Here is a 26,208-nt window from a genome sequence, read left to right on the forward strand (position 1 = left end):
CTAGTGTTTGATAAAATGCTCAAATGAGCTAAAACCATGAGCATCTTCCTAATTTTGGTTCAATTTGTTATATTTCTACAATAGATTGAAGTTGCTAAGAATTTCGGAACATTTTAGAGTTTAAGGAAGCTCGAGTGAGGTATGTGGGCTAAACTCTTCTCCTAGAATTGAATCCCACGATATTCATGTAATTTGTGTAAGACCCTAATGGTTTATGTTGAAAGATATATGTTCCAAGTAAGTTCATGTTGAAAGATATATGTTCAATAAGTACCTTAAATGCTTTATTCATGTTATGTTTCCAATTGAGGATATGTTCAAGTATGGGCTGTGCATTAATAAAGTGCCGACTTCAAGTCGAGTTTAAACGAAGGCTATTATGCCAAAGTTTATGAAATATCTCTATGTGCCTTAGACTTTTAATTGCTCACATGTGTACTACACACCTTGATTTGAACTATTGTTATTGGTGATGATGATGTTGTTGTTTGAAAGTAAAAAGGTGAGCATGAGATACTAAATACGGCCAAAGTGCCAAGAATGATTTTTATATTTATGGCCATTAGTGCCAATAAAATGAAAGGATGTGAAAGTAGTATGAAATGTGATGATTGATATAAAATTGTTGATGTCTTAAGTGAGATGGCCTAGCCGATCGGGCCAAGATCGGACTCCGTGTAAGAACACGGTTGTATTGTGGATTAAATTGTGAAAATGCTTGATGCCTCCAGTGAGATGGCCTAGCCGATCCGGCCGAGATTGGACTCCGTGTAAGAACATGGTGTTATTGTGGATGAAATTGTGAAAATGATTGATGTCTCAAGTGAGATGGCCTAGCCAATCGGGCCGTGATCGGATGCCAAACCGCACACATGGTGGTAACTATGCTAGAAATGATAATTGGAATTGTGGATATGGTTGATGTCTCAAATGAGATGACCTAGCCGATCGGGTTAAGATCAGACTCCGTGTAAGAACACAGTGGTATTGTGGATTGTGGCATATGACACTAAAGATTACCCAACCTAATAAGATGGAAATTGACTTGAGAACTTATGTGATCCTTACTTGATGTTTTAGTATTGTTCTGAAGCTCTTATTGAACTCATGACTGTTTCCCCCTTGTATTATTGTCCATTCTATTGAGATGGTGTTTTGGCTTTACATACTAGTACTATTTGACGGTACTAACGTCCCTTTTGCCGGGGGCACTGCATCTTTAAATTGATGCAGGTAGTTACATAGCAGACATTGTTAATCGCAGTTAGTTGTACATCATCATCTTCTCAGCAGACTTGGTGAGCCCCATTTCATTCCAGGTTCATGTATTGTACCTTTGGTTTATATTGTGGTCACTTTTTGAGGTATAGCTGGGGCCTTGTTGCCGACACCATCTTTACTCTCTTTTGTATCTTTAGAGGCTCCGTAGACACTATGTGGGTTGTATATGGGTGTTGGAAATGTTAAACCAGTTATATTGTGTTTGATCACTTGTTCCATTCGAACTATAAGAAATATGTATTTTGAGACTTAAAGGCGCAATGGCTAATCAAATGATTTAGCATCGTATGTATGAACTTTCTGCTATATAATTCATGAAATCATGTCTTTCCTTGATCATGGGTGAATTGGGTAGAAAGCATCTAACAGGCTCGGCCGGGTTTACTCGGCTAAGCACCGGTCGCGCTCCTTGCTTTTGGGGCGTGACAGTGATCCTGCTAGTCTGCCCAACTTATAAACCTGCCACTACCTGTTGGCCGGACCCTGCATATGCAAGTTGGTAAAGTCAACTTTATTGGACTCAACCAATCCCAAATTGCACCGAATCTCAAGGCAACAATCCAATAACCCTTGGGAATCCACTGAAGGTGTATTAGTAAAGTGAGGAGGATACAACTTTTTGAACTTATCTAACCTCTTCAGCACATTAGCTGATATTGCAGGCCTATCATTACGCTGCACGACAAAAGTAGGCTGAACTCCCCCAACTAGTAACACTGCAGGAGTCTGATAACCATGGGCTACCTACTCTAGGGTACGGGTAGCTGGAGTCTACGCTCCGCCACATGCCTGGAAGTAGCTGGTATGGTAGGAAATGCCCCGACTTAAGCATAACTCTCGAACAACCCAACCACATGAACCAAAGCATCCGGAATAGCTGGTAAAACAATAGACCCTGGGGAACCTGAGCCGGTACCTTTGGTTCTACAGAATCATGAACCTACTCCTTAGCAGGAGCTACTAGTGGCTCCACAATAGCTGCACGAGTAAGGGCTCTAGCTGCGGCGCGTGCTCCACCCCTGCCTCAGCCCTGACCTCTCACGGTCCTATCCTGTGGTGCCGGTGCCTACTCGGCTGAACCAAATATATGCATCCTCACCATCTGCGAGAGAATAGAAAAACAACAATTTAGACTTAGGCTTAAACAAATTCGCACAATAGAGAATGGAAGAAAGAGAAATTTTCCTAACAGCCATGTGGCCTCTCGAAGATAAGTACAGACATCTCTATACTATTCCACAAGACTCTACTAGACTTGCTTATGACTCGTAAGACCAGAGCAACCTTGTGCTTTGATAGCAACTTTTCACGATCCAAAATCCTACCAGAGTCGTGATAGCGCCTAACACCGCTTGCTAGGCAAGCCAACATTCAGTATTCAGAAGTAAACTTCGATAAAAGTAAGAAATATTCTCAAAAGAGGAATAAGATAAATAACTATGTCCAAATAGCGATACAACTAAAATACCATCCCAGAGTCTGGTGTCAACGAGTACATGAGCTCTATAGAAAAAAATAAGTACAAATATCTAAATAACGATACAATAATGTCTAAAGAATATAAACAGTACTAACAAAAGTAAGGAAAGGGACTCCAAGGCCTGCGAACAAAACACAGAAATCCCTTAAATCTCCAACAGGTACTGATACTGCTCTCTAGCAATCAACTGTATTAGTAGCATCTAGATCTACACATAAAGTGTATAGTATAATATGAGTACAACCGACCTTATGTACTCTGTAGGTAGCAAGACAATCTCATATTGAAGATAGTGATGAGATTGGCAGAGCCCGCTATCACTTTCAATGAGCTAACAACAATAGTAACAACATAATGATAATAGCAAAGTGAATAGCAGCTTAAGAATAGCAACTTCATCTTGATCACATTAATAGGAAAATATGCATAATTTCTAAAAATCTCAAGTAGGGCATCGATTTCAAGATATAAATTATCAATTAGCATGAGGAAGATACGACTCTATGCATGCATGACGAGTATCACTGCCAAAATCAATGAATTCATAGTTAAATCATTAAGTAATCACAATCTCAGCATTATACGGGTGCCTGGCATAAAGCCCATCACTAAGAACATACCAAGTGCCTGCACTCACATGGCACAAAGCAATATAGGTTATCACCTGACTTAGGAGGGGAGGATCCTAACCTAAGTGCTGATCGAATCAAAAGTAATCATAACTCAGCCCAAATGGCCTGGCATACGTGTCACCTCAATATCAATACCACTCAGCCCAATATGGAGCATGGCGTACGCGTAACTTCACTATAAATATTAATACAAGTCCATGGCCCCGGTTCAATCATTAATTCACTCATACCACAATATGCAAACATCTCACAGTATCAGAAATCAATATACCACACTAATTATACCAATGTGCCACAAATCCACCCAAATCCATTTCACATAAGAAAGGACACTGACTACACGTGAGATAACAAGTAAGAAATATACAAAGATGGTGACATAACACGCGGATATAATATCATTACTGAAAAATAAGACTACAATCAAGACAAACAAGTCAACATAGCAAAAAATCCCTATCATGTATCAACCGAATAAGCACATAGCCTAGGCATGATTTTTAGCATGAATAATAGCTCAAGTAATCATACCAGTAGAAAAAACATGGTAACAAGAATGAATGATAGAAAAACGAGGTACATGATAACCTAAAGTCTACTCGGATCATGAATAACCATAGGGTACGTACCAATAACAAGGATTGCAGTCTACGAGAAAATACCCTCAAGCCAAGCCTAGGCTAGATACTTGCCTCAAAGCGGGAGAATCAATACTCCAAAAAGCTTTACCCCTCGAATCGGCCTCCGAATGGGTCAAGTCTAGTAAAAAAATAACTCAATAACATCAAACAGGCTAGAGGAATTGATTCCAAACAACAAAGCTCCAATCTTTATCAAATTGCACAAAGTCGACCAAAAAGTCAACTCGAGCTCGCTTTCTGGAACCTGAAAAATCACAAATCCCAACTACCCATTCGAATACGAGTCTAAATATACAAGTTTTATCCAAATTCGACTCCGAATCGGGGTTCACATCTCCATTTTTCACTCTCAAAAATTATAGTAAAACTCCCAAAATTTCTCTTTCAAATCCTATAATATGTGTAATAATCCATGAGGAAACAAGATGTAATATTAAAGTCAAATCACTTACCCTCTTTCCTTGTATGAAAATCCTCTTCAAACATCCCCCCCCCTCCAAGCCTAGGGCTAAAAATATGAAATAATGGGTCTAAGTCCCGAAAATACTTATAAGTCTGCCCAGCGATACCCTTCGCGAATGCAGCCCGAGCCTCGCGCCTGCGAAGCACAACTCAGACTCTGCCCTAAAAGATTCTTCGCAAACACGGTCAACCACTCGCTAACACGATGCACTAGCGACTTAAGCTTACGCAAATGCGAAGGCTAACCCCAGCTGGCTCCTAGCCAACCTCTCCTTACGTGAACGCGAGCCCTTCACCCATGAATGCGAAGACCAACGAATCCACGCCTTCGCGAATGCGACACCTTGTTCGCAAATGCAAAGATAAAATACCGCAGCTACCCAAATAAGCCTTCATGATTGTGAGACCTGCGCCGCGATCGCGTAGCACAACAAACAATAGTAAAATATCTGCAATTCAACCAAGCTCCGGTGGTCCGAAACTCACCCGAGCCACCCGAGAATCTATCTAATCATGACAACAAGCACGCACACAATAGCCGGACGTACCCGAAGCCTCCAATTACATGCATGATCACCACATTTACAAATCAACGATTAAACTATCAGTTGAACTTTTCAAAAGTTCATAAGCTTCTCACTTTTAACCAAACGTCCGATTCCTATATAACCCAAATGACATATTAAACCTATTCCAAGTTCCGAAACAACAATCAGAACCCGATATCATCAAAGTCAACTCCCATTCAAACCTATGAACTTTCCAAATCTTCAACTTTCTAACTTTCGACAATTAGAGCCAAAACATCATAGGAACCTCCAAATCCAAATCATATATACGCCTAAGTCCAAAATAACCATCCGGACCTACCGGAAATATCAAAACACTATTCTAAGGTCATTTTCCCAAAAGTCAAACCTCGGTCAACTCTTATAACTTAGGCTTCCAACAATGGAATTAAGTATTCTAATTCACTCCAAAACCTTCCCGAAACCAAACCATCTATCCCCGCAAGTCACAAAACAACAACCAAGTATATAGGAAGCATCAAATAGGGGAACATGGCTCAAATACATAAAAGACCAGCCGGGTTATTACACTCTCTAACACCTCAAATGGACTAATATACCAGGGGTTCAACTTGTCCTTATTTACAAATCTCATCACATCCTTCATAGGCAAAACTCAAAAAAAAACCTTCTCACCTTCCATGAAAGCCACGTCAAGAACCTTCCTATCAGAATAACTCTTCTACCTAGACTGCACTGTATGAAGTTGCTCATGTATCAACTTTATCTTATCCAAAGTATCACGAACCAAATCTGTGCCCAACAACCTAGCTTCACCAGGCTCAAACCAACCAACAGGAGAACGACACCACCTCCCATATTATACCTCATATGGAGCCATATGGATTCTAGATTGGTAGTTGTTATTGTTGTAAGAAAATGTTGCTAATGTTAGAAACTAGTCCCATTGGCCTCTATAATTAATAACACAATCTCGCAACATATCCTCAAGGATCTTGATGGTCCGCTCGGGCTGCCAATCCATCTGAGGGTGAAATGCAGTGCTCAACTCCACCTGTATGTCCAACTAATGCTGAGTCGCTCTCCAATAGTGCGATGTAAATTGAGTGCCTTGATCTAAGATGATAGAAACAAGCACAAGATGAAAATGGACAATCTCTCTTATGCAAATATGAGCCAACTTCTCTGAAGTGTAAGAAGTCATGACCAAAATAAAATGCGTGGACTTGGTCATATCAAACTGAATTGAATGTAATAAGAGTGAGAAATTAGGAAATTTTGTACAAAAAAGAGGATATGTAGTATCTGTCCACAATGATCCAAATAGCATTAAATCTCCTTAAAGTCTATGGAAATCCTACCACAAAGTTCATAGTAATGCGCTCCTACTTCTACTTCGGTATATCTATCCTCTGAAGCAAACCAACAGGCCTCTAATGCTCATACTTGATTTGCTGACAATTCAAACACCGTGAAACATGCCCATCAATGTCTTTCTTCATCTTCCGCCACCAATAATTGTTACACCCATATTTTCGTACGCAAAAGTACGTCGTAAGTCAATTAATGTAAGGTCAGAAATGCGGTCATCTTTAAAAGTACATAAAGTAAGTTAATAATGTTACCTTAGAGGTTACAAATACTTAAGATCATTAACTGCAAGTACTAAGATGGTTGGAATGCATAGAAGCTAAACAAATTGAAGAAAATGAGTTACATCGAAAGTCAACAAGTTAGGAAAGTTATAGCATGTACTTTTGGGGTGATACAAGGGTTCTAAACTTTAAGGAAGTTATTTTATGAGTTATTTTAGTTGTGTGGTATAATTTGAAGTCAAGCAAGTTGTGGAACAAAAGTTGGCAAAGGTCATCACAAGTTACATTCATAAATGTGCTGAAAATTAGGTAAAATGTAGTTGAGCTTTTCTCCCAATGTACTTAGAATTAAAAAAGGGATGATACACCTACCAAATTGAATATCTACAAGTCTAGTTTCCAATGCATTAAACTTTTTGTCAATACGACATCGTAGTAGAGAGATATTTGTATTTTTGTGAGACTGCGCAAACTGCAACGGTGACAAGTAGGTGTGTCTCCTACATGCTTAAATGAAAGGACCAAATATGTCCAAAAAGGGGCTAGTTGTGGTCGGCCAAAGAGACATTTTAAGGGATAATTTACTTCATATATTCCACTCATTATAGAGCTTAAAATCAAAGATAAACCCCTGCAAACTTCTCCCAAAAAGTCAACACAAAACCCTAAATGATTTTCTCTTCTTTTCAAGTTCTAATTGGAGCAAAACCTAAAGATTGAAGAACCAAGTTAGGATCTGAGATCTTCAAAAAATAAGATAAGTATACTGACCTCATTAATCCATTTTTTCTGCTGGAAAAGTAGTCAAATTCATTCTATAATTGTAAGAACTCACGGGACGGTGATCGGAAGCCGTGAGCTTGAGTTATTCAACTTGTAGTGGACTGTTTTGTGGGTTGTTTCATGTTATTGTTGGGTTGTTTGTTTTTCCACTTTTGTATATAGTTTGGGATGATAAAAGGTGTGGAGAAACACCACATAATGGGGGAATGGTGGGCTGGTCGTTCGTAGTAACATTTTTAGGTTGTTTGACACTATTATGGTTATTATTTTGTGTATGAAGTGATTGAGGTGTGTTGAGCTATTTTGTGGTATTTTGTGATGGATATAAGGTTGGAAAATGATGTGTATATATTGTTTTTGTTGTGTTCTTGTTTTTTTGGTTTTATCTCGAATTGGGAGGAAGTAAAGATTATAGGGGAGATGCTGCCCGTTTTAATATAAAATAAGCTTGACGTTCGTTATGTGATAGTTGTACCTTTTATAACTTAATGATTGTATTATTATCGTTGTTGTAGATTAAGGTGCAACGAGACGAGTTCAACGTGGTTGTTGGACAGATTGTGATAAGGTATATTAAGGCTAAACCTTTCCTTCATTCTGGCATGATCCTGTAACTATATGTGTTTGATAACGAGACATAAAGAGAAGTTCATACTCCTGAATTTATGTATATTATCCTAGTCTCATTAAGTTACGGTGTTCTCCCTTATCGAGACTTTATATTCAGTTAAGATGGTAATCGGGTGGCAGGCCCCTATTGTGCAACCTCTGATAAGATGGTAAGTTATATACCGAGTCTACTGTGGCCGAGCGCCTATGAGAGAGCCCAAAATGGCCGAGATACCGAGCCTATTATGGCCGAGCGCCTATAAGTGAGCCTACTATGGTAGACGAGTTACACGTACCGAGCTTTATGGGGCCGGACCACTATTTTACGTACTATATTAAGAGAGTTAAGTCAGTATCAGCAGGTAAGCATGTCTTCGAATCATCTTTGACTCCCAATTTTTTTCAATTATTATAGTATCAGTTCAGTTTAAACTTTCAGTTATTCTATTGCCTTACATACTCGGTACATTATTTCATACTGACGTCCCTTTTGCCTGGGACATTGAATTTCATGCATGCAGGTCCTGATAGACAGCTGAATAGACCTTCCCAGTAGATAGAGTCAAACATCATCTTGGTTGGTAAGTTCCACTTCCCCGGAGTTACCAAGTCTAGACCTTGGAGTCCATTTTATATATACAGGTTTGATGGGTAGGTCGAGGCCCTGTCCCGACTATGATACAGTTCAGTTCTCTCTAGAGTCTTGTAGACGAGTCCTATATATTTTGTATATCAGTATTGTGGCCTTACTAGCCATATGTACATGTTCTATTTGGTATTGCTGATTGTAGACATTCATGGCGGCCTCGTCGGCCTGCACAATTATGTATATGAGCTTTTGGGTATGTTTACCCCTCAGATGAGAGAGACATTATTTTCAGATGATTCAGAATACGGACTCATCGGCCTTGATTGGTATTGTCAGGTTGTAGGTAGGCCTCCTCGGCCTAAGTTGAGGGCTACCCCTCAAGAGTTCACAGTTACAGAGTGGTACGCTCGGGTCGAGTATGGCACCGAGTGTCGGCCATGCCTCCCCATGTTTGGGGCGTGACAAACTTAGTATTAGAGCAGTTCTATCCTAGAGAGTGTACAAGTCGTTTCTAGTAGGGCCTTGTTTATAGCTGTGATGTGCACCACATTATATAAACAAGAACCTACAAGGCATTTAGGAGTCTGTCACCCTTCTTTCAAATCCAAATCGTGCTATAGAGTTAAGTCATAAGAGTTTGAGCCAGGACTTATGTTTGCTAATGATATAGAGATGCTTGCACTAGTAGAGAGAGAATTCTTCACGACGTCGCCCTGTTTGAGGCCCTATTCGATCGTGCATACCAGATGTGCAAATTTCCAGCTTAAGACCCTAAGATGGAAATATCAAACACACCCGTGAATAGCAGGCCATGGGAGTATCAGAAGGTAAAAGTATAAGTTTCAACATGTAATAGAAGCAAGGTGAAGAGGGGTACGAGGTGCCCAGTTGTTGAAGATCATCAGTGATAGCATCCTAGGAAGCTCAACTCTATTCAAGGACAAGGATGAAGCTTTGGAATATCAAAGAGGGCCTTTAACAAGATGTCAAGCTAAAGAGTTACAAAACAAAGTCATTAGACTTCAAGTGCAAATAAAGAAGTTGTTAATTGGGAGGAAGAGATCAAGGATAAAGGATGTGAATTGTCTTGGTGTTACAATTGTTTTATGGCCCATATTTATGTCCAAGAAAAGGAGTAATGGATCCCGAGAGACATCCTTTGAAGAAGGTCCTAATCAGTCCAATGTGGACCAATTTGGCACCTAAAATATTTCCAAACTTGCAGCCCATGAAGTCCTACATAAAGCCACATTTTTATAACATAAAAAAGGACTTACTTTATATCCAAGAAGGGTACAATAGGCGTTCGAGATTTTGAGTGCAAGTTGGTGCGAAGTTGTTTGCAAATTTCCTTCAAGATTTCCAAGATTCTATCAAATATTGGTTTGGGACATTCAAGATCCTCTCCTAGATTGATTTTAACTTATTTCCATATATTTTGCGACTATATTTATTGCTTTCCTAGGTAGTTAAGGTTATAATTTCCTTTTCCTAAGATTGTTGGAATTACTTTACAAGAATGACTTGGTTTTTTTTCCTAGTATTTTTTCTTTTCCTAAGGTAATTGGACTTGTTGTCCAAAGTAGTTTTGGACATTATTTCCTTGTTTTTTTAGCCTTAATTTCGTGAATCCCTCTTACCTATATAAAGGGGTGTCTTCTTTGTTTTTAGAGATAGATTATTACAGACAATATCAATAAAAATTGTGAGATTTTTCTTGCACTCTTGTGTGTGGCTACTCTTGGATTTATTCTTCAACCTTCAAGACTCAACTTACGGTGGTAAGATGAATTCTTAAAAATTTTAGATCACTTCTAGGTATTCAAGAAAGGTGATAAGTTTAGACTTATTGTTGTTCTTGTTATTCTAAAGGGTCAAGTTTCACAATCTATCTCTTGTTTTTAATTCTCTACCAAAGACGCTTAGTTCTTCGTTAGCTAATTGTTGTTGTTAGGATTCAACTTCAAGAATAGACTTCTTGAATTCAAAAAACTCTTTTTTGAATTCAATCTATCTTTAATTTTTGTCTTCTTTTTTGTTTCTTTATTTTCTTTTAGCTTCGACACATTTTTTGATTTTCTTTAGTACTTCTTGGACCCCCTATCCTGTTGTTTTCAATGAATATTTCCAATTCAAATAGAGAAATATAAGCATTCTTAGTTACCTTCAATAGTAATAGAGGTATGCACAATTGGCCACACCCATCTCGGTTATGCCCCATGGTTGCTAACAGATATAGTTTAAGAGAAGAATGGGATATCAGGATCCAGTTGGGGTTAGAGTAATCCAAAATGGTGGATGGATTGTTAGGATTAGCTGACATCTCCGAAGGATATTGCAAACATGATAATAGTTCTCCTTGTGAGACACCTAAATGGTCCACTCTAGAATAGTACAGTTAGATACGAATACTAGAGTGATCAGAAAATTCAGAAGATATGCACTGGAATCCTAGAAGGGATAAATATTTACCTTAGTATGACTCCCGTCCCTAGTAAAGAGAGAATGTTAGGCAACCCGAAGAGCTAGTGGATGGAGCAAGGGGAGCTAAAAGCGAAAGAATGTTTTGTTGAAGTTTTCAGAATAAGGTAATAGACAGAAATATTAGCACGAGAATAAGAAGAGAGTAATTGAAGCATTATAAGTAAGATGTCATAAATGGGTGATAACATTAAATCAAAATATGACAGCATGACAAAGTCTATAGTTAAGTGAAGGAAAAGACAAGAGGAGACACGCCTTGAGACTATAAAAGAGTATAAGCCAAAAAGGCCATACCCTCATTTCTAGAAATGAGTTGGTAACTCCAATGTGATTACCATAAGGCTGAGTTAGACCCCCGGAGTAATAAAAATTAGTATGGTCTAATAAACATGATAAAATCGAACATGAATTAGGGACTAGAGGATTTGATAACAATCGACTTCGTTGGAATTTCAAAGATCGCATTCCAGCAATAATAGAATGGACAACAGAAGAATAACCTTTAAACGTCATTTAAGAAGACACTTCCCTAAAGCAAGCACTATGAGCAGAGTTAAGCTTAAGGGACTAAGTTTGCCCGTTACACTAGGTGTCACCCTCGTGCGTAAGAAATTCAGTTATCCTTGGTATAGAAGGGTTACCGCAAGGCAAGTAAGAGTCAGTGAAGATGTGAAAAGACACCAATGATGAAGAGGTAAAATATTTATAGGTAAATCTTTATAACATTAAATGTTAGTAATCCCCTAAATGGGGGAAGATGGTGTGATATGGCATTAAGTTGGAGTTATGTGGTTCAGGTAACTATGGAATAGTAAAGGAAGAATGCAGTAAAAGGGTGAAAGGAATGAGATTGCATTTATTCAGATCTTATAGATATGTTACGACTCCAGAACATTAAGCAAGCACGACGCAAGGGAGAGGCAGTAAGGGTTGCTGCCCAAGATGTTATTGATAAATAAGTACGAATGAACACTTGATACATAAGGAGTTAGTGCAAGAGGTTTGTTAAGAAAAAGGAAATAACCCAAGAGAGACTACATGGAATATAGATAGGAGAATCGACTAACGAATAGTTAGTAGTTTATTTAGGAAGAGTCTAGTTATGGCTAGACAGGAGGTTGCAGATAAATCAACAGATCAAGCAAGATAAACGTAGTGAACCCCAACATAGGGAGATCGTAATTCTTGAGAAATATTTAGAAATAAGTGATACAGAAATAAAAGAGAGTTTAACTAGGGAGACAATCAAAATTTAAGTTCAGAAGCAACCTTACAAACACAAGGGCGCAGAGGTAATTAACTAAGGATAATTATAGGCGAGTAAGAACATCAAAAATTCCTTCGGGTATACCATGTAATAAGCTCGCAGCTTTACAAGAGTCAGAGGGTCTCCCCTAGGTACTAAAACGAAAGACTAGCTGAGGAAATAAGGAAGAAGGCTTCAACCTAAGCATAGTGAAGTAAAGAAGAAATGATCTTGTAACACCAGTCTTATTCGAACATTTATGCACTCCATAAGAAAGTGGCACCTATCGTGTCTAATGATCAAGAAGTAAGAATCAAAAGTGATATTTGAGATCATATGAGTATAGGAAATTCTAGTATGCGTGGGCACTAAGATAAGCTAAGTATTCATGCAGCATGTGGCAGAACGACCAGAAAAAGTAATTGCTTATGTTTAAAGACAACTGAGAAGGCACGAAAGGAAATCTATGGTGTTAGAAAGTTAAAGGAAGGTTGCAAGTAGTATAAATAGATATGTAGGTCATAAGCTAAAGTATGGTAGAGCGACTAGGTTTTTGGTAGATAGGAGTAAGGATAAGAAAAGGCGAGTGAGAAGGTGACGAGAATAGGTAAGTCCTCGAGATTAAACCCATCAAAACAAGAGAACTAATAGTTTCCGTAACTTATAGAAAGCTCAGTACAACCTAAATGAACTCAGAGGAGTCTAAGACTAGGAGCATTTAGATGAGATGGAATGCTGTCCTGGTAGTAGAATGAAAGTGTAACTGTGATAAATGATAAGAGAATGACATTTAGGCCCTCAATTGAGTAATGATTCAAAGAGAAGGGATTTCATGAATTACACGGGACTTGAATAGCCCCATAGATGAATCATGTTGGGGTGCTATGAAATACGGTTATTGAAGTATTGTATCGTCCCTAGGTGGATCAAGCAAATAACATAAGATGTTCCCCGATGAGACGTGAGCCCTAGTGATAATGTATTATGTAAGAGGTTTCAAGTTATTAGTGGTAGATTATAAATCAACATTAAGGTTAATCAACAATAGATGGATAAAAGCTCCAAAGTATGAGAGGAGATTTGGTCGTCATTCTTAAGATGAACAATAATGAGGAAGCATTAAAACTTAGATTTATACATATAGGATAAGCAGCGAGAGAGTAACTTGGAGTCGGATAGCAGACCTCGGTAATAAAATCGAAGTAAGTATTATGGTATAGTGTGACCTACCTAGAAGTAGTAAAGCCATAAGGATAGATAACCGAGGCTATGAAAGAAGACATAGGAATAACTGTAAGTTTGACAAAGTACCGAGTGAAGAGCTTCAGTACACCTGTAGATGCCCAGAGGGACAGCTTGTCATAGTACTGTATTTTCATAAAATGAGGCCCAGAGATTGGCTAAAAGCTAGAGGAAAAAAAGAGAAGAGTTGCATAGGCGCGCATACAAGGGTAGAGTTGTACAGACTGCATGACAGAAGGTAGCAACAGTTATGAGATTGAAAGAATTTCGACCACAAGTCATGGTGTGAGAAAGAGGACTAAAGGCGGGAATGCCCTGGCCTTTGGATTTATTCACATATCAGTTGCCTAGATAGCAAGGAAAATATCAAATTAATCATAAGAGTTAAAAGTTATGAGAATTATAAGTGCATCAGTCAACATTCGAGGACGAATGTTTCAAGGGAGGGGGGATGATGTTACACCCCATATTTTTGTCCCCAAAAGTACGTCGTAAATCAATTGATGTAAGCTCAGAAATGAGATCATCTTTGAAAGTACATAAAGTAAGTTAATAATGTTACCTTTTAGATTACAAATACTTAAGATCATGAACTACAAGTACCAAGAGGGTTGGAAGGCTTAAAATCTAAGCGAATTGAAGAAAATAAGTTTCGTCAAAAGTCGACAAGTTGGGAATATTATAACGTGTACTTTTGGGGTGAAAACTAGCATTCTAAACAAGATAAGGAGGTTATGTTATGAGTAATTTTAGTCGTATAATATTCGTGTGTTATTTTTTGAAGTCAAGCGAGTTGTGAAACAAAAGTTGGCAAAGGTCATCACAAGTTACATTCATAAATGTGCTAAAAATTAGGTCACATTTAGTTGAGCTTTTCTCCTAATGTACTTGTAATTACAGAATGATCCACCTACCAAATCGAATAACTATGAGTCTAATTTCCAGCGCATTAAAGCGTTTGTCAATACGATATAGGAGTAGAGAGACATTTGCATTTTTGCGAGACTACGCAGACTGAATAGGTGACAACTAGGCGTATCACCTACTTGCTTAAATTAAAGAACTAAATATGTCCAAAAAATGGGGCTAATTGGGGTCGGCCAAAGAGACCTTTTAAGGGCTGATTTTTTTCATATATTTCACTCATTATAGAGCCAAAAATAAGAGATAAACCCTTGCAAACGTCTCCCAAAAATTCAACCCAAAATCCTAAATGATTTTCTCTTCTTTTCAAGCTCTAGTTGGAGGAAAACCTAAGGGTTGAAGAACCAAGGTAGGAGCTGAGATCTTCACCAAATAAGGTAATATACTGACATCTTTCAACCGTTTTTCTTCTACAAAAATAGGGAAATTTGTTCTACAATTATAAGAACTCACGGGACGGTGATCAAAAGCCGTTAGTTCGAGTTATTCAACTTGTAGTGGACTGTTTTGTTGGCTGTTTCATGTTGTTGTTGGGTTGTTTGTTTTTCTATTGTTTTATGGAGTTTGGGAGGAGAAAGGGTGTGGAGAAACACCACATAATGGCGGAATGGTGGGCTGGTCGTTCGTCGTAATATTTTCGGGTTGTTGGACACTACTATGGTTGTCATTTTGTGGATGAATTAATTGGGGTATGTTGGACTGTTTTGTGGTATTTTGTAATAGATATAAGGTTGAAAAATGATGTATATATGTTGTTATTGCTGTGTTCTTGTGTTGTCGGTGTTATCTCGAATTGGTAGGAAGTAAAGATTATAGGGGAGATGCTGCTCGTTTTAATATAAAATAAGCTTGTCGTTCACTGTGCGATGGTTGTACCTTTAATAACTTATTGATAGTATTATTATTGTTGTTGTATATTAAGGTACGACGAGACAAGTTCAAAGTTATTATTGGAAAGATTATTATAAGGTATGTTAAGGCTAAGCCTTTCCTTCATTTTGGCATGATCCTGTAACTACATGTGTTTGATAACGAGACATAAAGAGAAATTCGTACTCCTGAATTTATGTACATTATCCTAGTCTCATAAGTTATAGTATTCTCCCTTATCGAGACTTTATATTCAATTAAGTATTGTGTTCTTCCAGTCAAGAGAGTAGAGGGTCTCTCTCTCTCTCTCTCTCTATAAATATATATATATATATATATATATATATATACACACACACACACACACACACATAAAATATTATAGTATTTTCACCACCACCAAGCTATAATTGTTGGGCAGGCCCCTATTGGGCAACCTTTGATCAGATGGTAAGTTTTATAACGAGCCTACTGTGGCCGAGCGCCTATGAGCGAGCCTAGAATGGCCGAGATACCGAGCCTAGTATGGCCGAGCGCCTATTAGCGAGCCTAATATGGAAGAGCAGTTACATGTAATGAGACTTATAAGGCCAGACATCTATTTTACTTACTATATTGATAGAGTTGAGTCAGTATCAGCAGGTAAGCATATATTCAGATCAACTTTTGTTACACCCCGTACTTTCAAGTTAGAATTCATCTTAAGTGAATCGATATGAGTCAGAGAATTGAAGGACCTTCACAAATATAATGATGGGTTAAAACAAGTTTTAAGGAGTATCGTGAGGGTTGGAAGGTTAAGAAGCTAATCGAATCGAAGAAAATAAGTTTCGTCGAAAGTCAGCAAGTTGGAAATGTTATAACCCATAGTTGAGACTAGGGTGCTTAAGATAATAATAAGGTAATTTTATGAGGTATTTTAGTTTCCTGATAGTCGTGTGTTAAGTTTTGAAGCCAAGTAAGTTATGAAACGAAGTCGACAAAAGTTGTCACAAGTTACGTTCATTATTTTATTGAAAATTTAGGTTTAATATTACTGAGCTTTTCTCTCAATGTAGTTGGATTTACGGGGTGATCTACTAACAAAATTGAAGACCTACGAGTCTAGTTTCCAACGCATTAAACCGTTCATCGATACGACGTTGGAGTAGAGTGATGTTCGCTTTTTTGCGAGACTGTGCAAGCAGCTCCTGTTGGGACCCACTTGAGACGACCACCGACTTTACTTCTTTTAAAAGATGTTTCTACCTCATTTTGGGTCATTTTTCACCCAAAATTTTGTCCAAAACCCTCTCTAACATACCCCAATATCCCATGAACCAAACTCAGGGAAATCAACTCAAATCATCATCAAAAGTCTTAAAGACTACAAGAGAATGCTTCTATGTTGTTGTGGTGTAATTGAGGGCTATTGTGAGCTAAGTTGAGATGGGGTTTCGAGTTGTAGCTGTTCTCTATGGTATGTATAACATCTTCTTGATTGTGTTGTTTGAATGAAAAACGATATGATAGCACTTGAAAGAACATGGGACATGGTTATCTTTTTGGTTGGACTATGTTTTTAGCCACATATATGGTTTGTGGTGGCTGGTAATTATGAGAATTAATTTGATAATGTTGTGGCTGTTGTTGTTAAGATTTTATAGGTATTAACTATGTTTATTGAAGAAGAAAACATGAAACACAAGTGATTGATGATAAAAGTTAGGGTGCTAGCGTATGGAGTTGTTTTGGAAGTCATTTTGTGAATGTTTTAAACTAGGAATCATATAGTACATATAAGTATGATATTCTGAAGGTTGTGAACATATTAATGGAATAAGAGTTGGATTCGATTTATATTTTTTTATTAGAAAAAATGTGCTTGCCGCTCAATATGATTGTTAAGATATTCGGAGAAGCTCATATTGTATTATATTATTGTTGTTACTATTGTTGGTTATTGTTGTTGTTGTTGGGCTGTTGATGACCCTTAGTGGTCTTTGGGATGTAGTAAAAATAGGGGAGTTGCTGCCCAATTTTCCTTAAGCTATACGACTAGCCAAATACCATGGTATGACATTATATGTTGACGATAATACATTTCACTTGTTATAGACGCAAGAAGTTGTGTTGAGCTTGGTTGAGGAATAAGGAAGAGATCATACATGTATGTTAAGGCATTTCTTTCTTTCTTTTGGCATGATCGAAAATGAAATGAACATAAATGATACGCTATTTCATAATAGATCTACTCCTAGAAACTAAGGCTATCAATGTTATTCTTTCCTTATAAAGTTATTCTAAGAAAGTATGTATGATCCTTGAATCCTATTGAGGTTCATATTGATGGTATGAAAGTCCATAATGTTAATCGAAGGTGCGATGACCTTACATAACTCCAAAAATTTTAAAACGTGATTCCATGAGCCCAACATGCATTTTATATATGTATCTATGTTACTTTACCGAGCTGCACTATAGTTGGCCGGGTATGGAACCTATTGTGCAACCACTGATTAGTTGAGTTTTACCAAGGTCCACATGGCCGGGTACTATTCTACCGAGCCTGATGATGGCCGAGTACGTTTTTACCGAGCCTATTATGGCCAGATACAATATGAAGATGATGATGCCCACATAGGCGAATGTTTTTTAAAAGCTAAAGTATATATATGTATCGTGCGTTTCATGTCAGTAGCCCTCAGAGGTACTTAGATGTTACAAGTTGTATCTTCTCTATCGCTCTTTACATTAGTGTTCTTATTTATGCTTTCCAGCCTTACATACATGACACTTTATTCGTACTAACGTCCCTTTTGTCTGGGGACACTGCGTTTCATGCCCGCAGGTCCCGACAGATGGGTTGACAGTCCTCCTAGTAGGCTATTAGCTCAGTGGAAGGTGTCGGTGCACTCCACTTGCTCCGGAGTTACCTATTTGGGCAGTATGCCTTGGACATGTATTGATTGGTATGGCGGGGCTCCGTCCCAACCCTTATGAAGTTTATATACTCTTAGAGGCTTGTAGATAGATGTCATATATATGGATGCTGGTAAGTCGTTGTCGGCATATATTTTGAGTGTATTAATGTTCATGTCGACCTTATAGGCCCGTATGTCACTTGTATAAGTTTGTATATCATGTTTGGCCGTCCTATGTCGATTATTTCCTTATGTTTTATTCTTGTTATCTCATGACTGCCTTTCCGGCCTATTTACTCATGATAGTATGATAAGAAAGATACGTTACGTGGGTACTCGGTTGAGTAAGGCACTTGGTGCCCGTCGTGTCCCTCCGATTTGGGTCGTGACATCTTTGACTCTCAGTTACTTTCAGTTATTATACTATCAGTTTAGTTTCAGCTTTCAGTTATTCTCTTGCCTTACATACTTGGTACATTATTTCGTACTAACGTCCCTTTTGTGGGGGACGCTGCATTTCATGCCAGCAGGTCCTGATAGATAGCTGGATAGACCTTCCTAGTAGACAGAGTCAAACACTAGCTAGGTTGGTGAGCTCCACTTCCCCCGAGTTACCATGTTTAGACCTTGGAGTCAATTTTATATATACAAGTTTGATGGGTAGGTCGAGGCCCTGTCCTGACCATGATACAATTTAGTTTTCTCGAGAGGATTGTAGACGAGTCTTGTATATTTTGTTTATCAGTATTGTGGCCTTGCCAGCCTTATGTACATGTTCTGTTTGTTATTGCTGATTGTTGATGCTCATGGTGACCTCGTCGGCCTACACAGTTATATATATGAGCTTTTGGGTATGTTTACCCCTCAGATGAAAGAGACGTTATTTTCAGATGACTAAGAATATGGCCTCGTCGGCCTTGATTGGTATTGTCAGCTCGCAGGCAGGCCTCATCGGCCTAAGTTGAGGGCTACCCCTCAAGAGTTCACAGTTACAGAGTGGTACACTCGGGCCGAGTATGGCACCGGGTGCCGGTCACGCCTCCCCAAGATTGGGGTGTGAAAATAATGTTGCTTCAATTAACGATACATCTTCATAGCACCTAGGTGGATAGAATACCGTGAACTATGAGCCTCCTCAAGAATCAACTCCCTCAAACCATCCACATTAGGAACACAAATCTGACCCAGATGTTCCAATACACCATCATCATCAATGACCACCTCCTTAGCACCACCTCGCAACACCGTGTCCTTAAGGAGAAAAAAATGGGAATCACCATACTGATGATTGCGCAACAACACAAACAAGAACTCTACTAGGCTCAAAAATATCCAATCTCACGAATCTGTTGGCCAAAGCCTGGACATCCATAGCCAAAGGCTTTTCCACGTCTAGAATAAATGTCAAACTCCCCATACTCTCGGCATATCTCCTCAAGGAATCCGCTACCGCATAAGCCTTACACGGATGATACAAGATATTAATATCATAATCCTTCAACAACTCCAACCACCTCCGCTGCCTCAAATTCAAATCCTTTTACTTGAACAAATACCGAAGACTCCGGTGATCAATGTAAACCTCAGAAAACACAACGTACAAGTAGTGCCTCTAAATCTTGAGTATGTGAACAATAGCCGCAAACTCTAAATCATGTACCTGATAGTTCTTCTCATACTGCTTCAACTGGCACGACTCATAGATAATGACCCTACCATCCTACATCAACACAAACCCAAAGCCAACACGCGAAGCATCACAATAGATAGTATACATTCCCGATCCTGAAGGCAATACCAAAACATAAGTTGTTGTCAAAGCAATCTTGAGCTTCTGAAAAATATCCTCACACTCATTAGACAATCTAAATGGAGTGCCCTTCCGAGTCAACCTGGTGAATGGAGCTGGAATAGATGAAAACCCTTCCATAAAGTGACAATAATATCCAGCCAAACCTAAGAAACAAGTGATCTCTATAGCGATAGAAGGTCTGGGCTAACTCTGAACTGCCTCAATCTTTTTTGGGTCCACCTTGATCCTACCACTAGGAACCACGTGGCCTAAGAATGCAACCTTGTCTAACCAAAACTCACAGTTGGAAAATTTAGCATACAACTTCTTCTCTCTCACAATTTGAAGCACAATCCTCAATTCTACTCATGCTCCTCACCACTACGGGAATTAGCAAGATATCATCAATGAACATAACAACAAAAGAATCCAAACAAGGTTGGAACACATATTGTTCATAAAATACATGAAAGTTTCTTGGGTATTAGTCTAACCAAAAGAGATCACCAAGAACAAATAATGCCCATAACGAGTCTTGAAAGCCGTCTTAGGGATGTTCGAAGCCCTAATCTTAGCCTGGTTATAACCTGACCTCAAATAAATCTTAAAGAACACCCTGGCACCCTAAAGCTGATCAAATAAATCATCAATACAAGGCAATGGATAATTGTTCTTGATAGCGACCTTGTTAAACTGCTTGTAATCAATACGCATTCACATAGAACAATCCTTCCTCTTCACAAACAACACTAGTACACCCCAAGGAGAAACAATCGACCTAATGAATCCCTTACCCAATAACTTCTACAACTGCTCCTTCAACTCTTTTAACTCAGTTGGAGCCATGCGATACGATGTAATAGATATGGGTTGACTGCCCGACACCACATTAATACAAAAGTCAATATCCCTATCACATGGCATGTCCTCTAGGTCTACATGGAACATATTTCGAAACTCCCTAACTATTGGAAATAAATCAATAGTAGGAGTATAAGCACTAACATCTCTAACAAAGGCCAAATACACCAAACACCCATTAAGCCTTTAGAAATGAAATCACTTTACTATTAGTGTGACCAAGATAACCCCTCCATTCCAACTGTGGTAACCCTAGCATAGACAACATCATGATCTTAGCGTGATAAACAAGAATAGCATGATACGGAGATAGCCAATTCATATCCAGAATCACATCAAAATCCACCATATTAAGCAACAGAAAATCAACCTGGTTCATAACACTAATAGTAACCACACAAGATTGATATACACGATCCACCATAATAGAATCACCAACAGGTGTCGATATATGAACATGAATCTCAAGAGAACCACAAGGCATATCAAAATAAGGAGCAAACTATGATGACAAATACGAATTGGTAGACCCCGGATCAAACAACACAGAAGCATATCTATGACAGACCGAAGCATATTTGGGAGAGTATTAAAAGATAATGGAATTGGAGGACTAAAAGACAGTCAAGACACTGCACCCTTACCACATGATGTAGATTAACATGACCTACTATTATGGCCTTTAACAAACTAACCTTTACCTCGACATGAGGTACCATAGAAACTAACAGAACGATGAGACATATTATCCCTCATTATAGCCTCTCTCCCATGAATACAAATATGCTTAATCCTCCGAGCTATCCCTACAACCTGATGAAAAGTAGTCCCAATCTCTAATTCTCGGGCTATAGAAATCCTGATAGCATAAGGCAACCCCTCAATGAATCGCTTCACCTTCTCTGCCTCGGTGGGGATCAATAAAGCAGCATGACGAGACAACTTTGTGAATCTCGCCTCATACTCAATCAGAGTCATGCAATCCTACTGAAGGCACTCAAACAGACCTCTCAACTCAATTCTGCTGGTGTGTGTTATGCACTGGAACAAGTGGGAAAACTAAGTCCAAGTAAGAGGAGATGAACCTACTAGCCTACCCAGCTCATACATCTGCCACCATCTTCTAACAGCCCCTCTCAACTAGAATGTAGTGAAGTCCACACCACTAGACTCTACCAAACCCAACTTGCGAAGTATCTGATGATATCGATCTAGAAATTCCTGGGCATCCTCAGAAGCATCACTATCAAAGTGAGGAGGATGTAAATTCTAGAACCTCTCAAGACACTTCTTCTCCTCAATAGACATAGGAGGATCAACCATGGGTCTAGCTACCACTATAGGATGCCCGCCACTAGTTGGCAATACACATGGCATCTGAAACATCACCACAACCTACTTCACAGTACGAGTGATAGGGGTCTAAGCTTCCCCTCTATCCAGGGATGTAACTGGGGCCACTAGAACCACTCCAACCTAAGTCAAAGCATCGCTAAAAATGACCATCTTGGTAATAGCCTCCTGAAACACTAGTGATAAAATAAAACCCTCTAGATGTTGGGCTGGCACTAGGGCCTCAATATGATCATCAATAATATGATGCTCTACTTGATCTACATTTGGGTCCACTAATACTTCTCTAGCATTCCCACGGGCTATGGTTGGTGCTCTACCTCTCACCCTCAAACTGTGCGACCCTTGGAAGAATCCTTGGCCCTGCCCTGGACCCTACCTCTCTCGGCTACAGCCGATGGTACTGCCTCTCTGCCACTAGCTATTGTTGCTGAAGCGCAAGTTCTCACCATCTGTAAGAGAATAGAAGAACGTTTAGACTTCGACAATAATAACGCACGATAAGGAATCAAGAAAAGGGAAAGTTCCTAATGCCCTAGTGCCTCTTGCAGATAGATACTGACTTCTTTGTATCAATCCACAAGACTCTACTAGGCCTACTCGTGATTTGTGAGACCCTTAGACCTACAGTTCTGATACCAACTTGTCGCAACCCAAAATCCCGCCAAAGGTCATGATGACGCCTAACCTGCTTGCTAGGCAAGCCAACACCCAACGATAATAACAGAAGCCCATTTAATAAGTTATTAATAGAGTTATAAGAAAACATAAAAGAAAAAATAGTCTCAAAACCAAAATAAAGATATAGATATCCGAGACAGGGTCTAAACACGACCACAACGTCTGGCAATGCCCAAAATCCAGTGTCACAACATCACGAGCATCTAATAAGAGTGAACAGAGTCTATCAATATAATAATATCTGTTTGGAAGGAATAAAAGGATGAAAATAGATAGTCAAGGGTGGGATACTCCATGCGATGCAGATTGAATAATTAGGCAGCTCACCACGAAGTCTCTAGATGCAAGTCTCTATATAGCTGAATGGGTATGACTGGTACCAGCCTCAGAATCTGCAGAAAATGTGCATAAGTGTAGTATGAGTAAACAACTATAGTACTCAGTAAGTATCAAGTCTAGCCTCGAAGAAGTAGTAATGAAGGGTCGACACTGACACTTATTAGCAGTTAAATAAGCTAGTGAAAACATAAAATAAAGCAGTAGATAAGGCATGATATGATCAAAAGGATACAAATTCACAATAATATCTGATATTTAGGCATGCTTCTGAGTCAAAGAAAATACAATACAAAGTCATATATCTCAATTACTTCAAAATTAAGGATATAAACCGAACAATATGTATAAATGAGAGCTACTACAAGAATCTAGAATGCATATGCATGCTCATGATCAAATATCAACACCTCATAGTATCAATCCATATGTCTGACACTAGCATAGTGTCCAAACTAGCACCAATTTGGGTGCCTGCGTGCACGGGGCCCAGAGTAACATGGGTAATCACCTAACTCCGGAGGGACAAATCCATATCCAAGTGTTGTTGGGGTGTGCAACCCGATCTACTAACAATACTGAAATCCATAATCAATATCTGCTCTGTCCTTAGTGCCAAAATCCTTAACTTTCCTTAATATCCAACTCTCCAACTCATGTATATGTATATGAAATGATGTAATAAAGATGCACAATGACAAAATAGTAAAATGTGAATGAATATTATCATGGATAAAGGATGGCTATGGTCAATCATGTAATTCTACATTCCATAACAGTTTTATATATTCATTTAGTATTCTTAAGTCGGATCATGATATCAAGCATGAGAAAGAAGAGACAACAATCACTAATCATAAGTTAAATAGGATAATCACATAAATACGGCTAAAGTAGAAAGCCCAACATGGTGAAAGAAGTCCGCCAAGTTCAAATCAACAAGTCATAATTCTAGCATAGTCTCTAAGCATGAGTAAGATTCACCACGTAGTCATAGAATCAATGAAACATAGCTAACAATTCATAAGTCTCAACAAGGCATAATATAAGCCTAACTCTAACCATCCATGGTCATAATCTATCCATGCATATACGCCAGTCACCTCACATATATGAAGCACCTAAATCAAGTATCACATAGCAAATAAATCACCTATGGAAATATTTCTTCTTACAAAGATAGGCAAGAGACTTACCTCCACCCGGTAGCAACTTCAACCTTCCGCAATAGCTTTCGCTCTCAAATCCACCACAAAATAACTTGAATCTAAAGCTATAGGAAGCAATTCTAAACAATAAAGCATCAATCTTTAATCAAATCTCAAAAAGTCAACAAAAGTCAACTCAGGCCCATATGGTCAAAACCCGAGTTAAGGTGTTGATCATGACTAACCACAACCCCACGACTCCAAATATATTATTAGATTCCAAAACCGAGTTCAATCGACCCTCAAATCCCTAAATTATACTCTCTTAAATTGTAGACAAACCTCCAAAATTTCTCTTTCAAATTCCATAATCTAAGTGTATAAATCCACAGAGAAACAAGATGTATAATCAAAATAAAGTAGAAATCACTTACCCTCAAAATCATGGTGAAAATCCCTTCCAAATCACCTCTCACTGAGCTCTAAAATTTGAAATAGTAAAAACATGAGCCAACCCTCAAATTATAATAAACTGACATTTTGCATCTATTAGCCAATGTTACCATCTGCGAGCTTCATTTACTCAGTCATCCCTCACACCTTCCGCATCTGCGGACTCGCAGGTGCGACACCACAACCCCAAGTGCACAAATCCTCAAGACTGCCCATCCTCGCAAGCGCGCACAAATCTCCACAGGTGCGACTTCGCCTATGCGCTCCTTCTTCAGTAGAAGAGACAAGTCCCCAGAATAGCCCAACTCCATAGATGCGATCGTCCCTTCACAAATGCGACTTCGCACCTACGATCAAACTCCCGATGCGATGCACCAGAACCAGAACTGCCAAACCATTCCCTAATAGTCAGAAATTATCTCGAAACATATCTGATACCCCCAGGCCCCCGTCTAATCATAACAACAAGTTTTAATACCCTATAAAACTTATATAAATGTTCAAAACACCACAACTATATTCAAAACCAATAATTGTCGATCAAAATCAATCGTAGGAGATTTTAGCTCTTTTTACCAAAAGTTGGCAACTTGAAGGCTTGAAGAGTTCATAGAGTTAACCATGAGTTGACTTTGATGTTATCCAGGACTGGTTGGTGTTCTAAGACTTTTTATAGGTTCGTTTTATCATTTAGAACTTGTGTACAAAGTTTGGTTAAAATCCAAAATATTTAGGCATGAGGCGGATGAGTTTGGTGAAGTTAGAAAGTTTGGAAGCTAAGAGATGGATTTTGATCATCGATTCTTGGTTTTGATGTTAATTGTAGTGTTTTGAGAATTTGGAATAGGTATATGGACTGGTTGGTGATCGGATGGGGTCCCCGGGGGGCTCGGGTATGTTTTGGGGTGGTTTCGGACCATTTCCATGAGATTTGAAGTATCAGATTTTTGCTGGTGCCTGGTGTTTATCGCGGTCACGGGGGTGCATAGCATTCGCATTGAAGGATTTTTGGGCAGTTGGATTATGTGCTTCGCATTTGCATCACGGGGCCCGCACTCGCGAAGGGTGTGGGCTAATTGGTCATTGCGTTCGCGGTGGGGCTTCACGTTTGCGTAGCAGGTGAGTCAAGAGGAGTGGTTGCCTTAACGTACGTGTAGGCTAGGCAGGTTAGTTCTTTGGATTCGCGAGAGGAACTTTGCATTTGCAAAGGTTTATTTTGGGGCTGAGGCAATTTGTGCATCGCAGATGCAAGGCTGCGATCGTGTTCGCAAAGGGTATTGCTGGGCAGAATGTTTAAGTGTTATATTTTTGGA

The sequence above is a fragment of the Nicotiana tomentosiformis genome, chromosome 7, assembly GCF_000390325.3.
Source record: "Nicotiana tomentosiformis chromosome 7, ASM39032v3, whole genome shotgun sequence".
Taxonomy (NCBI): domain Eukaryota; kingdom Viridiplantae; phylum Streptophyta; class Magnoliopsida; order Solanales; family Solanaceae; genus Nicotiana; species Nicotiana tomentosiformis.